The 16859-nt window shown below is 34.9% G+C and overlaps 1 long non-coding RNA gene across 1 annotated transcript; it reads left to right on the top strand.

Annotated features, from left to right (window-relative positions):
- Nucleotides 1–2098: 2098 nt before the first annotated feature.
- On the top strand, nucleotides 2099–3628 carry LOC136272685 (uncharacterized). The gene is made up of 2 exons (XR_010710698.1): nucleotides 2099–2196; nucleotides 2336–3628. It is a non-coding gene; the product is annotated as an uncharacterized lncRNA (long non-coding RNA).
- The last annotated feature ends 13231 nt before the right edge of the window (nucleotides 3629–16859 follow it).

Here is a 16859-nt window from a genome sequence, read left to right as displayed (position 1 = left end):
TTCTACACATTTAAGAGGGAGTTACTCCCCTTGAATATTTTTGCTAATAAATCATGTAATGACATCTACAGCCAAAAAATTCATCCATTTTCACAAAATATATTACTTATGGTACAAAATCCACTCAAAATTACACTAAAATGAAAAATCTGAAAATACCATGTTGTCTTGAAGGTGGCACAGGACAGTTTTTTTTATACAATTCATTGCAGCCAGGGGATGCATGTCTTCGGAACTCTGTAACTAGAATTTCCTCAGTTCCCATTCAGGTAAAATAACTTTAATTCACTCTTTATAAGGCCAATCACCAATTTCTGAAGAAAATCACTAGTCAAAACCTGTAAAATTCTCTACATACTGGTTTTTATTAGCTTTTAACCCTTTCATATTTTGCTAATTTTTCAGCTTTTTAGACCTCCCCCAACTAATTCCCTGCAAAGGGTTGACATTCCGTACCGCGTGCATGTTGCACCATAACATGTCAGAAACTTATCGGTGTATAGTTGACAATGTCCAATCCACCTTCTTTTCGTGTAATTTTACCTCCCATCTGTAACTTGTAATTTCACTGTGTAAAGTCAACACAACAGTCATAGCCGCGGGTTTTGCATTTAACTTCTGATTCTCATGTACCTAACATATGTGGCCTACATATTGCATATCAATCTCAACAAGAGACACCCCTCCAACTAATGAAAATCATTAAAAATCATTTCATGAATTTTAGCAACACTCATAAGCCTTCAAGTACAGCAACTTTCAATTTTACAAAAATATTGACGGGTACTTTATCCGAAACTATCCCTTGCTACCTTAGGATGCTTCCACACAAATTTTCCTGACTGGTTAGTTTCTGAGAGGAAGATTTTTAAAGATTTACTCAATATATTCCTATGAAAAAATTTGACCCACCATTGTGGCCCCACCCTATCCCTAAAAGGTCATGATTTTCATAATCTATACTACCTTAGTATGCTTCCACACAAGTTTTAGCTTTCCTGGCCAATTGGTTTTTGAGAAGAAGATTTTTGAAAAGTTCTTAAATTTTTTCAATAACTCCTTATTATCTCCTCTTGAAAAAAAAGGGTGGTCCTTAGTTTTCACAACTTTGTATCCCCTTTGCCTAATAATGCTCTGTGCCAAGTTTCGTTGAAATTGGCCCAGTGCTTCTGGAGAAGATGTTGAAAATATGAAAAGTTTACAGACAGACAAGCAACAGACAAAATGTGATCAGAATAGCTCACATGAGCTTTCAGCTCAAGTGAGCTAAAAAACCAGTTATACATTAGTACCCGACACAATTCATGCTTTTCACTGAAAGCAACTCAACAGCTATGCACCAGAACCTCAGGCGATTGAAACTGTCTATATAGAAGCATCATTCCAAATATTAATAAGTACACTGGGTTATTGCTTTAGTCCACTGAAAGGAACTTAACAGGTATATACCTGGTATTAATCTGTACCCTTGGCTATGGATAGCTCTATTGGGTGAAAAATAACAGCTACAAATTAGTATTTTTGGCTATTGATACTGTCACTGAGAGCAACTTAACATCAAAATTAGTACCCTAGGTTACTGGTAGTAGTCTCTTGAAAGCAACACAGCAGCTGTACATTAGTATAACTTACCTCTTGATATTCGCTTTCTGGTAAGAACATAACCATTGTACCATAGTAAACTTAGCTTTTCCTATGTTCACCATGACGACCTAGCTTATTGATATGGTCCACTGAGAGAAACATAATAATTGTAAAATAGTGCACTAGGCTATTGATATGATTCACTAAAAACAACATTATTTCAAAAATTTTAAAAATGCACTCTCTTTTTCTACAGTTTTGAGGTTTCTCCCCTTTGAATAAAGATCGGTCTTTCATTTCTGCAATTTATACATGCCTTCCCATAAGGATGGTTTGTGCCAATTTTGGTTGAAATTGGCGAAGCGGTTTTACAAAAGAAGTTCAAAATGTTAAAAGTTAAAAGACGGACAGACGGACGATGGACACAATGTGATCAGAATAGCTCACTTGAGCTTTCAGCTCAGGTGAGCTAAAAATCAAAACTGAAGTAATGAAAACAAACCACATTTTCCACAGAGATTCAAAACTGTTACAAATGAGGAAATAGAGAAATTGAAAGACTCCAGGCAAGCAAAATCAACAAAAAGAAATACAGCATGGGGATTTTTCAAGGTAAATGTGTTTGCAGCAATTTGACATTTGTATAAAAATCTTTAAGGGTCAAGATTTGTTGCAGAATTTACACAACCAAACACAAGACCCCCAAACGTTACACAATGTCAGTCTCTAAAACACAACTCACTCCTTTTAGATTGGAACATGGAGATCTATGGTTCTGTACTAATGCTGCAACATTAGACCTGCAAACAGCAAATGTGTCAACTCTTGCCAGTCATCTCTCGTGATTTTATTGTGAAGCCAGGCCCAAAGAAAAAGTTGATGATGATGTTTAGCCTTTGTACCACAAAAATACTTTGATCAATATCAAAGGAGCAATAAATCGCCATCTTGCTGACATTCAGAAAGATGTAAATATAGTCCATGACAAGGAGTTCAGAACAGCCAATGGAATCTTGGATGGTTTCTTTAAAGAGCGAACCTGACTTGATATTATCGAGATACATGATCTGCAGAAGATTTAAAAATACCTCCAAGGTGCCACATCATCACCAGTGGTTTTGCGCCATGCTGTATGGTACTTTCTGTCCATCAATTTTATTACCAGAGGTTTAGAGTTCCACCATAAGTTTAATCATAACAGCTTTGTCTTCTGCACAGATGAAACTGGCCAATATGCTGCATTACAACACAAAACATTACAAAATAATCATCAAGGTGGTGCAGATGCGGATGACAGCCATACAGACAAGAGAATGTACGCAACTGATAATGAAAACTGCTGTCATGTTTATCTCTTAAAGTTACTGATGTCAAAAACTGATTCAAATGCTACAAATCTTTTCAACCAATACATATAAGAGAGAGTTCATTCTGATATTTGGTATTCAGCAAAACCCCTGCCAAAGCGCACTTTCAACAAGTCTCTCGGGGAGATTTGCTTTGCTGCTGGTGTGGAGCATAAATACACATCCCACTGTTTACGGGCCACTGCAAACACTTACCTTAATGATCAGGGATTTGAAGCACGACATATCATGTTCATGTCGAACCAAAAGAATGAGAGTTCAATGAGGTCATATAACAGATCGCTCTCCTCTAAGCAAAAAAAAAAAGCATTCTGCGATGGCGTCTGCATCTTCATCCCCTTTTACGATCGTAGCTCTTCCACCGCTGTCGACCAGGTTCTCGAACTTGCCACCACGAACCCATGAAAATCAGGCTCTACTTGAAAACTTACCATCACCATCGGCACATGAGACCACAACTCTCATATCGTCAAATTCCACAGCCACATCATCGTCCTCCATGCCAGCAACATTGAAAACAGTTAACATGAACATGCAAAACATTAATCCAACAGCTGGGTTTTTCAATAATGCAAACTTCAGGGAGAGCACATTTCGTTTTACTCAGTTGTGCTTACTGTATTGTTACGTGTTGATAATGTTTATTCTTAATGAATAAATCATCTTGTTGGAAAATACTCATGTATTGTTATTGAATTCAAACTTTTGCGATTAAATATAGCATTTCTCAAAAAAAAAAAATCTTTCATCATAACATTTTTTAGCACTATATTTCCCATTTCACAACAGCTGATTTTTTGGCTCTTCCATCAATTACCAACACCTGCTAGTAAAGGCGCAAATTTTAAAACTACGACCATTAATAAAATAAAAAATAAAATCAATATAAATATAATTTGTTTGCTCGCATTGGTGTGTCATAGGACCGACAAATCCAAAAAAAAAAACCATTCAATGCTTATATGCACGATACATAACCATTGTACCTTAGAACAGTAAGCTAATCATATGTTCACCTAAGAACACCGTATTATGTTATGCACGACACCCTAGCTTATTGATATGGTCCTCTAAGAGAAACATAATAATTAAACAAAAGTACACAAGGTTATTGATATGAATCACTAAGAACAACATGATTTCATTAGTATACAGAAACACTCATATCATCCAATGGGACCAACATGGCATTTCATTATAATATCTATAGTTCACTAGGATTAATAAACATAGATAACCACAGATTAAAAAGCTCACTAAGACGAGGCATCACCTAATGAGGCATCACTTTTATGAGACCACCTTTATCATATCATATGAAAATCATACCTTATGATCTTGGATATTCCTGGATTCTGTTGGACACAATATCGTATATCATCTGTTCAAAAAATTGTATGATATTAATCATATGTTCATAAAATTATGTTAATCAATACAATAATATCAAATTAAATACTGCATCCTATCATACTTACAAACAATATCATATACTACAATAAAATACCGTAATAAACAATGATGAGATATGATATTGCAACATATTATATGAAATTGTATTCTGTTATACATTATTGTATTTGATCACATAATACAATATCATATTACATAATACATCATAACAGTGAATCATATAATACTATATTGTATCTTTTCGTAAAATATTGTATTGTATGACACTGTGTAATATTTGATACATAAAATTATATTATATCATATGAACCAATATAATTCAATACAACAATGTATCATATCAAATGATACAATGTCATGTGAAAAAGTATAAAAATTATATAATACAATATAAGATTATACATATTGTATCATGATACAATAATATATATCACAATTAAAAATAATACAATTTTATGCGATATGATAATATATCATATAAACCAATATCATATTATACCTCAATATCGTATGAAAGCAACCCAACAACTTAGCACCTATTTACTTGGTATTAATCAGTACACTGACTTATGAATACTGTCTATTGAGTGAAATAAAACAGCTACACATTAGTATTTTTTGTCTATTGATAATGTCACTGAGAGAAAGTTAACATCAATAGTGGTACCTAAGGCAATTGGTAGTCTTCTGAGAGCAACACAACATCTATACATTAATATAACTTGTCTATTCATAAACCTTCTGGTAAGAACATAACCATTGCACCTTAGTACAGTAAACTGAACATATGTTCACCTAAGAAATCCATATTATGTTATGCATGATACCCTAGCTTATTGATAAGGTCCTCTGAGAGAAACATAATAATTGTACAATAGTACACTAGGCTATTGATGTGAATCACTAAGAACAAATTCCTATCATCCAATGAGACCAACATGGCATTTCATAATAACATCTTGGGCAATGATACAGTTCACAAGGATAAACACAATAATTTTATATAAGTAATCTAGCCTTTTGATCAAATGTCATTGGAGGAGCTACCAATTGTACAACAGTAACTCAGGCAATTGATACCGTCTAATCAGAGAAACACGTAAGTTACACATATGTTACACAATACGATTCACACTGTCCTTTGAGAACAACATAATAGTAATACATCAGAACCCTAAGCCATCGATATGGTCAACTGAGAGCAACACAACATTATTCTAAAGAACCAAGGCCATCAGTAGCTATACTAAAAGCAACTGAACAGTTGTACAATCCAGTTTCATAACAGTACTCAAGGCAAATGATGATGCAGTTGATACACAGTATCCAATGCTATTGGTACGGTCTACTAAGAACAATAAAACAGCCAAACATTCGTACCCGACACAATTCAAACTTTCCACTGAGAGCAACCCAACAACTTAGCACCTATTTACCTGGTATTATTCAGTACACTGACCTATGAATACTGTCTATTGAGTGAAATAAAACAGCTACACATTAGCATTTTTTGTCTATTGATAATGTCACTGAGAGAAACTTAACATCAATAGTGGTACCTAAGGCAATTGGTAGTCTTCTGAGAGCAACACAACATCTATACATTAATATAACTTGTCTATTCATAAACCCTCTGGTAAGAACATAACCATTGCACCTTAGTACAGTAGGCTAAACATATGTTCACCTAAGAAAACCAAATTATCTTATGCATGATACCCTAGCTTATTGATAAGGTCCTCTGAGAGAAACATAATAATTGTACAATAGTACACTAGGCTATTGATGTGAATCACTAAGAACAAATTCCTATCATCCAATGAGACCAACATGGCATTTCATAATAACATCTTAGGCAATGATACAGTTCACAAGGATAAACACAATAATTTTATATAAGTAATCTAGCCTTTTGATCAAATGTCATTGGAGGAGCTACCAATTGTACAACAGTAACTCGGGCAATTGATACCGTCTAATCAGAGAAACACGTAAGTTACACATATGTTACACAATACGATTCACACTGTCCTTTGAGAACAACATAATAGTAATACATCAGAACCCTAAGCCATCGATATGGTCAACTGAGAGCAACACAACATTATTCTAAAGAACCAAGGCCATCGGTAGCTATACTAAAAGCAACTGAACAGTTGTACAATCCAGTTTCATAACAGTACTCAAGGCAAATGATGATGCAGTTGATACCAAGTATCCAATGCTATTGGTACGGTCTACTAAGAACAATAAAACAGCCATACATTCGTACCCGACACAATTCAAACTTTCCACTGAGAGCAACCCAACAACTTAGCACCTATTTACCTGGTATTATTCAGTACACTGACCTATGAATACTGTCTATTGAGTGAAATAAAACAGCTACACATTAGCATTTTTTGTCTATTGATAATGTCACTGAGAGAAACTTAACATCAATAGTGGTACCTAAGGCAATTGGTAGTCTTCTGAGAGCAACACAACATCTATACATTAATATAACTTGTCTATTCATAAACCCTCTGGTAAGAACATAACCATTGCACCTTAGTACAGTAGGCTAAACATATGTTCACCTAAGAAAACCAAATTATCTTATGCATGATACCCTAGCTTATTGATAAGGTCCTCTGAGAGAAACATAATAATTGTACAATAGTACACTAGGCTATTGATGTGAATCACTAAGAACAAATTCCTATCATCCAATGAGACCAACATGGCATTTCATAATAACATCTTAGGCAATGATACAGTTCACAAGGATAAACACAATAATTTTATATAAGTAATCTAGCCTTTTGATCAAATGTCATTGGAGGAGCTACCAATTGTACAACAGTAACTCGGGCAATTGATACCGTCTAATCAGAGAAACACGTAAGTTACACATATGTTACACAATACGATTCACACTGTCCTTTGAGAACAACATAATAGTAATACATCAGAACCCTAAGCCATCGATATGGTCAACTGAGAGCAACACAACATTATTCTAAAGAACCAAGGCCATCGGTAGCTATACTAAAAGCAACTGAACAGTTGTACAATCCAGTTTCATAACAGTACTCAAGGCAAATGATGATGCAGTTGATACACAGTATCCAATGCTATTGGTACGGTCTACTAAGAACAATAAAACAGCCAAACATTCGTACCCGACACAATTCAAACTTTCCACTGAGAGCAACCCAACAACTTAGCACCTATTTACCTGGTATTATTCAGTACACTGACCTATGAATACTGTCTATTGAGTGAAATAAAACAGCTACACATTAGCATTTTTTGTCTATTGATAATGTCACTGAGAGAAACTTAACATCAATAGTGGTACCTAAGGCAATTGGTAGTCTTCTGAGAGCAACACAACATCTATACATTAATATAACTTGTCTATTCATAAACCCTCTGGTAAGAACATAACCATTGCACCTTAGTACAGTAGGCTAAACATATGTTCACCTAAGAAAACCAAATTATCTTATGCATGATACCCTAGCTTATTGATAAGGTCCTCTGAGAGAAACATAATAATTGTACAATAGTACACTAGGCTATTGATGTGAATCACTAAGAACAAATTCCTATCATCCAATGAGACCAACATGGCATTTCATAATAACATCTTAGGCAATGATACAGTTCACAACGATAAACACAACAATTTTAAATAGATAATCTAGCCTTTTGATCAAATGTCATTGGAGGAGCTACCAATTGTACAACAGTAACTCAGGCAATTGATACCGTCTAATCAGAGAAACACGTAAGTTAAAACATATGTTACACAATACGATTCACACTGTCCTTTGAGAGCAACATAATAGTAATACATCAGAACCCTAAGCCATCGATATGGTCAACTGAGAGCAACATAACATTATTCTAAAGAACCAAACCTATTGGTAGCTCAATTAAAAGCAACTGAGCAGTTGTACAATCCAGTTTTATAACAGTACTCAAGGCAAATGATGATGCAGTTGATACACAGTATCCAATGCTATTGGTACGGTCTACTAAGAACAACAGAACAGTCAAACATTCGTACCCGACACAATTCAAACTTTCCACTGAGAGCAACCCAACAACTTAGCACCTATTTACCTGGTATTATTCAGTACACTGACCTATGAATACTGTCTATTGAGTGAAATAAAACAGCTACACATTAGTATTTTTTGTCTATTGATAATGTCACTGAGAGAAACTTAACATCAATAGTGGTACCTAAGGCAATTGGTAGTCTTCTGAGAGCAACAAAACATCTATACATTAATATAACTTGTCTATTCATAAACCTTCTGGTAAGAACATACCCATTGCACCTTAGTACAGTACGCTAAACATATGTTCACCTAAAAAAAACAATATTATGTTATGCATGATACCCTAGCTTATTGATAAGGTCCTCTGAGAGAAACATAATAATTGTACAATAGTACACTAGGCTATTGATGTGAATCACTAAGAACAAATTCCTATCATCCAATGAGACCAACATGGCATTTCATAATAACATCTTAGGCAATGATACAGTTCACTAGGATTTACACAACAGTTTTCAATAAGTAATCTAGCCTTTTGATCAAATGTCATTGGAAGAGCTACCAATTGTACAACAGTAACTCAGGCAATTGATACCGTCTAATCAGAGAAACACGTAAGTTAAAACATATGTTACACAATACGATTCACACTGTCCTTTGAGAGCAACATAATAGTAATACATCAGAACCCTAAGCCATCGATATGGTCAACTGAGAGCAACATAACATTATTCTAAAGAACCAAACCTATTGGTAGCTCAACTAAAAGCAACTGAGCAGTTGTACAATCCAGTTTTATAACAGTACTCAAGGCAAATGATGATGCAGTTGATACCAAGTATCCAATGCTATTGGTACGGTCTACTAAGAACAACAAAACAGTCAAACATTCGTACCCGACACAATTCAAACTTTCCACTGAGAGCAACCCAACAACTTAGCACCTATTTACCTGGTATTATTCAGTACACTGACCTATGAATACTGTCTATTGAGTGAAATAAAACAGCTACACATTAGCATTTTTTGTCTATTGATGTCACTGAGAGAAATTTAACATCAATAGTGGTACCTAAGGCAATTGGTAGTCTTCTGAGAGCAACACAACATCTATACATTAATATAACTTGTCTATTCATAAACCTGCTGGTAAGAACATAACCATTGCACCTTAGTACAGTAGGCTAAACATATGTTCAGCTAAGAAAACCATATTATGTTATGCATGATACCCTAGCTTATTGATAAGGTCCTCTGAGAGAAACATAATAATTGTACAATAGTACACTAGGCTATTGATGTGAATCACTAAGAACAAATTCCTATCATCCAATGACACCAACATGGCATTTCATAATAACATCTTAGGCAATGATACAGTTCACTAGGATTAACACAACAATTTTAAATAAGTAATCTAGCCTTTTGATCAAATGTCATTGGAAGAGCTACCAATTGTACAACAGTAACTTAGGCAATTGATACCGTCTAATCAGAGAAACACGTAAGTTACACATATGTTACACAATACGATTCACACTGTCCTTTGAGAGCAACATAATAGTAATACATCAGAACCCTAAGCCATCGATATGGTCAACTGAGAGCAACACAACATTATTCTATAGAACCAAACAAATTGGTAGCTATACTTAAAGCAACTGAACAGTCGTACAATCAAGTTTTATAACAGTACTCAAGGCAAATGATGATGCAGTTGAAACCAAGTATCCAATGCTATTGGTACGGTCTACTAAGAACAACAAAACAGCCATACATTCGTACCGGACACAATTCAAACTTTCCACTAAGAGCAACCCAACAACTTAGCACCTATTTACCTGGTATTATTCAGTACACTGACCTATGAATACTGTCTATTGAGTGAAATAAAACAGCTACACATTAGCATTTTTTGTCTATTGATAATGTCACTGAGAGAAACTTAACATCAATAGTGGTACCTAAGGCAATTGGTAGTCTTCTGAGAGCAACACAACATCTAAACATTAATATAACTTGTCTATTCATAAACCTGCTGGTAAGAACATAACCATTGCACCTTAGTACAGTAGGCTTAACATATGTTCACCTAAGAAAACCATATTATGTTATGCATGATACCCTAGCTTATTGATAAGGTCCTCTGAGAGAAACATAATAATTGTACAATAGTACACTAGGCTATTGATGTGAATCACTAAGAACAAATTCCTATCATCCAATGAGACCAACATGGCATTTCATAATAACATCTTAGGCAATGATACAGTTCACTAGGATTAACACAACAATTTTAAATAAGTAATCTAGCCTTTTGATCAAATGTCATTGGAAGAGCTACCAATTGTACAACAGTAACTCAGGCAATTGATACCGTCTAATCAGAGAAACACGCAAGTTAAAACATATGTTACACAATACGATTCACACTGTCCTTTGAGACAAACATAATAGTAATACATCAGAACCCTAAGCCATCGATATGGTCAACTGAGAGCAACACAACATTATTCTAAAGAACCAAGGCCATCGGTAGCTATACTAAAAGCAACTGAACAGTTGTACAATCCAGTTTCATAACAGTACTCAAGGCAAATGATGATGCAGTTGATACACAGTATCCAATGCTATTGGTACGGTCTACTAAGAGCAACAAAACAGTCATACATTAGTACCCGAAACAATTCATACTTTCCACTGAGAGCAACCCATTAACTTAGCACCTATTTACCTGGTATTATTCAGTACACTGACCTATGAATACTGTCTATTGAGTGAAATAAAACAGCTACACATTAGTATTTTTTGTCTATTGATAATGTCACTGAGAGAAACTTAACATCAATAGTGGTACCTAAGGCAATTGGTAGTCTTCTGAGAGCAACACAACATCTATACATTAATATAACTTGTCTATTCATAAACCTTCTGGTAAGAACATAACCATTGCACCTTAGTACAGTAGGCTAAACATATGTTCAGCTAAGAAAACCATATTATGTTATGCATGATACCCTAGCTTATTGATAAGGTCCTCTGAGAGAAACATAATAATTGTACAATAGTACACTAGGCTATTGATGTGAATCACTAAGAACAAATTCCTATCATCTAATGACACCAACATGGCATTTCATAATAACATCTTAGGCAATGATACAGTTCACTAGGATTAACACAACAATTTTAAATAAGTAATCTAGCCTTTTGATCAAATGTCATTGGAAGAGCTACCAATTGTACAACAGTAACTTAGGCAATTGATACCGTCTAATCAGAGAAACACGTAAGTTACACATATGTTACACAATACGATTCACACTGTCCTTTGAGAGCAACATAATAGTAATACATCAGAACCCTAAGCCATCGATATGGTCAACTGAGAGCAACACAACATTATTCTAAAGAACCAAACCAATTGGTAGCTATACTTAAAGCAACTGAACAGTTGTACAATCCAGTTTCATAACAGTACTCAAGGCAAATGATGATGCAGTTGATACACAGTATCCAATGCTATTGGTACGGTCTACTAAGAGCAACAAAACAGTCATACATTAGTACCCGAAACAATTCATACTTTCCACTGAGAGCAACCCAACAACTTAGCACCTATTTACCTGGTATTATTCAGTACACTGACCTATGAATACTGTCTATTGAGTGAAATAAAACAGCTACACATTAGTATTTTTTGTCTATTGATAATGTCACTGAGAGAAACTTAACATCAATAGTGGTACCTAAGGCAATTGGTAGTCTTCTGAGAGCAACACAACATCTATACATTAATATACCGGTAACTTGTCTATTCATAAACCTTCTGGTAAGAACATAACCATTGCACCTTAGTACAGTAGGCTAAACATATGTTCAGCTAAGAAAACCATATTATGTTATGCATGATACCCTAGCTTATTGATAAGGTCCTCTGAGAGAAACATAATAATTGTACAATAGTACACTAGGCTATTGATGTGAATCACTAAGAACAAATTCCTATCATCCAATGACACCAACATGGCATTTCATAATAACATCTTAGGCAATGATACAGTTCACTAGGATTAACACAACAATTTTAAATAAGTAATCTAGCCTTTTGATCAAATGTCATTGGAAGAGCTACCAATTGTACAACAGTAACTTAGGCAATTGATACCGTCTAATCAGAGAAACACGTAAGTTACACATATGTTACACAATACGATTCACACTGTCCTTTGAGAGCAACATAATAGTAATACATCAGAACCCTAAGCCATCGATATGGTCAACTGAGAGCAACACAACATTATTCTATGGAACCAAACCAATTGGTAGCTATACTTAAAGCAACTGAACAGTCGTACAATCAAGGTTTATAACAGTACTCAAGGCAAATGATGATGCAGTTGATACCAAGTATCCAATGCTATTGGTACGGTGTACTAAGAACAACAAAACAGCCATACATTCGTACCCGACACAATTCAAACTTTCCACTGAGAGCAACCCAACAACTTAGCACCTATTTACCTGGTATTATTCAGTACACTGACCTATGAATACTGTCTATTGAGTGAAATAAAACAGCTACACATTAGCATTTTTTGTCTATTGATAATGTCACTGAGAGAAACTTAACATCAATAGTGGTACCTAAGGCAATTGGTAGTCTTCTGAGAGCAACACAACATCTATACATTAATATAACTTGTCTATTCATAAACCTTCTGGTAAGAACATAACCATTGCACCTTAGTACAGTAAACTGAACATATGTTCACCTAAGAAATCCATATTATGTTATGCATGATACCCTAGCTTATTGATAAGGTCCTCTGAGAGAAACATAATAATTGTACAATAGTACACTAGGCTATTGATGTGAATCACTAAGAACAAATTCCTATCATCCAATGACACCAACATGGCATTTCATAATAACATCTTAGGCAATGATACAGTTCACTAGGATTAACACAACAATTTTAAATAAGTAATCTAGCCTTTTGATCAAATGTCATTGGAAGAGCTACCAATTGTACAACAGTAACTCAGGCAATTGATACCGTCTAATCAGAGAAACACGTAAGTAACCGTACACATGTTACACAATACGACTCACACTGTCCTTTGAGAGCAACATAAAAGTAATACATCAGAACCCTAAGCCATCGATATGGTCAACTGAGAGCAACACAACATTATTCTAAAGAACCAAACCAATTGGTAGCTATACTAAAAGCAACTGAACAGTTGTACAATCCAGCTTCATAACAGTACTCAAGGCAAATGATGATGCAGTTGATACACAGTATCCAATGCTATTGGTACGGTCTACTAAGAACAACAGAACAGTCAAACATTCGTACCCGACACAATTCAAACTTTCCACTGAGAGCAACCCAACAACTTAGCACCTATTTACCTGGTATTATTCAGTACACTGACCTATGAATACTGTCTATTGAGTGAAATAAAACAGCTACACATTAGTATTTTTTGTCTATTGATAATGTCACTGAGAGAAACTTAACATCAATAGTGGTACCTAAGGCAATTGGTAGTCTTCTGAGAGCAACAAAACATCTATACATTAATATAACTTGTCTATTCATAAACCTTCTGGTAAGAACATAACCATTGCACCTTAGTACAGTAGGCTAAACATATGTTCACCTAAGAAAACCATATTATGTTATGCATGATACCCTAGCTTATTGATAAGGTCCTCTGAGAGAAACATAATAATTGTACAATAGTACACTAGGCTATTGATGTGAATCACTAAGAACAAATTCCTATCATCCAATGAGACCAACATGGCATTTCATAATAACATCTTAGGCAATGATACAGTTCACTAGGATTTACAAAACAGTTTTCAATAAGTAATCTAGCCTTTTGATCAAATGTCATTGGAAGAGCTACCAATTGTACAACAGTAACTCAGGCAATTGATACCGTCTAATCAGAGAAACATGTAAGTTAAAGCATATGTTACACAATACGATTCACACTGTCCTTTGAGAGCAACATAATAGTAATACATCAGAACCCTAAGCCATCGATATGGTCAACTGAGAGCAACATAACATTATTCTAAAGAACCAAACCTATTGGTAGCTCAACTAAAAGCAACTGAGCAGTTGTACAATCCAGTTTTATAACAGTACTCAAGGCAAATGATGATGCAGTTGATACCAAGTATCCAATGCTATTGGTACGGTCTACTAAGAACAACAAAACAGTCAAACATTCGTACCCGACACAATTCAAACTTTCCACTGAGAGCAACCCAACAACTTAGCACCTATTTACCTGGTATTATTCAGTACACTGACCTATGAATACTGTCTATTGAGTGAAATAAAACAGCTACACATTAGCATTTTTTGTCTATTGATGTCACTGAGAGAAACTTAACATCAATAGTGGTACCTAAGGCAATTGGTAGTCTTCTGAGAGCAACACAACATCTATACATTAATATAACTTGTCTATTCATAAACCTTCTGGTAAGAACATAACCATTGCACCTTAATTAATACAGTAGGCTAAACATATGTTCACCTAGGAACACCATATTATGTTATGCATGATACCCTAGCTTATTGATAAGGTCCTCTGAGAGAAACATAATAATTGTACAATAGTACACTAGGCTATTGATGTGAATCACTAAGAACAAATTCCTATCATCCAATGAGACCAACATGGCATTTCATAATAACATCTTAGGCAATGATACAGTTCACTAGGATTAACACAACAATCTTAAATAAGTAATCTAGCCTTTTGATCAAATGTCATTGGAAGAGCTACCAATTGTACAACAGTAACTTAGGCAATTGATACCGTCTAATCAGAGAAACACGTAAGTTACACATATGTTACACAATACGATTCACACTGTCCTTTGAGAGCAACATAATAGTAATACATCAGAACCCTAAGCCATCGATATGGTCAACTGAGAGCAACACAACATTATTCTATGGAACCAAACCAATTGGTAGCTATACTTAAAGCAACTGAACAGTCGCACAATCAAGGTTTATAACAGTACTCAAGGCAAATGATGATGCAGTTGATACCAAGTATCCAATGCTATTGGTACGGTGTACTAAGAACAACAAAACAGCCATACATTCGTACCCGACACAATTCAAACTTTCCACTGAGAGCAACCCAACAACTTAGCACCTATTTACCTGGTATTATTCAGTACACTGACCTATGAATACTGTCTATTGAGTGAAATAAAACAGCTACACATTAGCATTTTTTGTCTATTGATAATGTCACTGAGAGAAACTTAACATCAATAGTGGTACCTAAGGCAATTGGTAGTCTTCTGAGAGCAACACAACATCTATACATTAATATAACTTGTCTATTCATAAACCTTCTGGTAAGAACATAACCATTGCACCTTAGTACAGTAAACTGAACATATGTTCACCTAAGAAATCCATATTATGTTATGCATGATACCCTAGCTTATTGATAAGGTCCTCTGAGAGAAACATAATAATTGTACAATAGTACACTAGGCTATTGATGTGAATCACTAAGAACAAATTCCTATCATCCAATGACACCAACATGGCATTTCATAATAACATCTTAGGCAATGATACAGTTCACTAGGATTAACACAACAATTTTAAATAAGTAATCTAGCCTTTTGATCAAATGTCATTGGAAGAGCTACCAATTGTACAACAGTAACTCAGGCAATTGATACCGTCTAATCAGAGAAACACGTAAGTAACCGTACACATGTTACACAATACGACTCACACTGTCCTTTGAGAGCAACATAAAAGTAATACATCAGAACCCTTAGCCATCGATATGGTCAACTGAGAGCAACACAACATTATTCTAAAGAACCAAACCAATTGGTAGCTATACTAAAAGCAACTGAACAGTTGTACAATCCAGCTTCATAACAGTACTCAAGGCAAATGATGATGCAGTTGATACACAGTATCCAATGCTATTGGTACGGTCTACTAAGAACAACAGAACAGTCAAACATTCGTACCCGACACAATTCAAACTTTCCACTGAGAGCAACCCAACAACTTAGCACCTATTTACCTGGTATTATTCAGTACACTGACCTATGAATACTGTCTATTGAGTGAAATAAAACAGCTACACATTAGTATTTTTTGTCTATTGATAATGTCACTGAGAGAAACTTAACATCAATAGTGGTACCTAAGGCAATTGGTAGTCTTCTGAGAGCAACAAAACATCTATACATTAATATAACTTGTCTATTCATAAACCTTCTGGTAAGAACATAACCATTGCACCTTAGTACAGTAGGCTAAACATATGTTCACCTAAGAAAACCATATTATGTTATGCATGATACCCTAGCTTATTGATAAGGTCCTCTGAGAGAAACATAATAATTGTACAATAGTACACT

The sequence above is a fragment of the Magallana gigas genome, chromosome 1 (genome assembly GCF_963853765.1).
Source record: "Magallana gigas chromosome 1, xbMagGiga1.1, whole genome shotgun sequence".
NCBI lineage: Eukaryota > Metazoa > Mollusca > Bivalvia > Ostreida > Ostreidae > Magallana > Magallana gigas.
The sequence above is the reverse complement of the archived record's forward strand: the minus strand, read 5'-3'. Positions and strand labels throughout refer to the sequence as shown.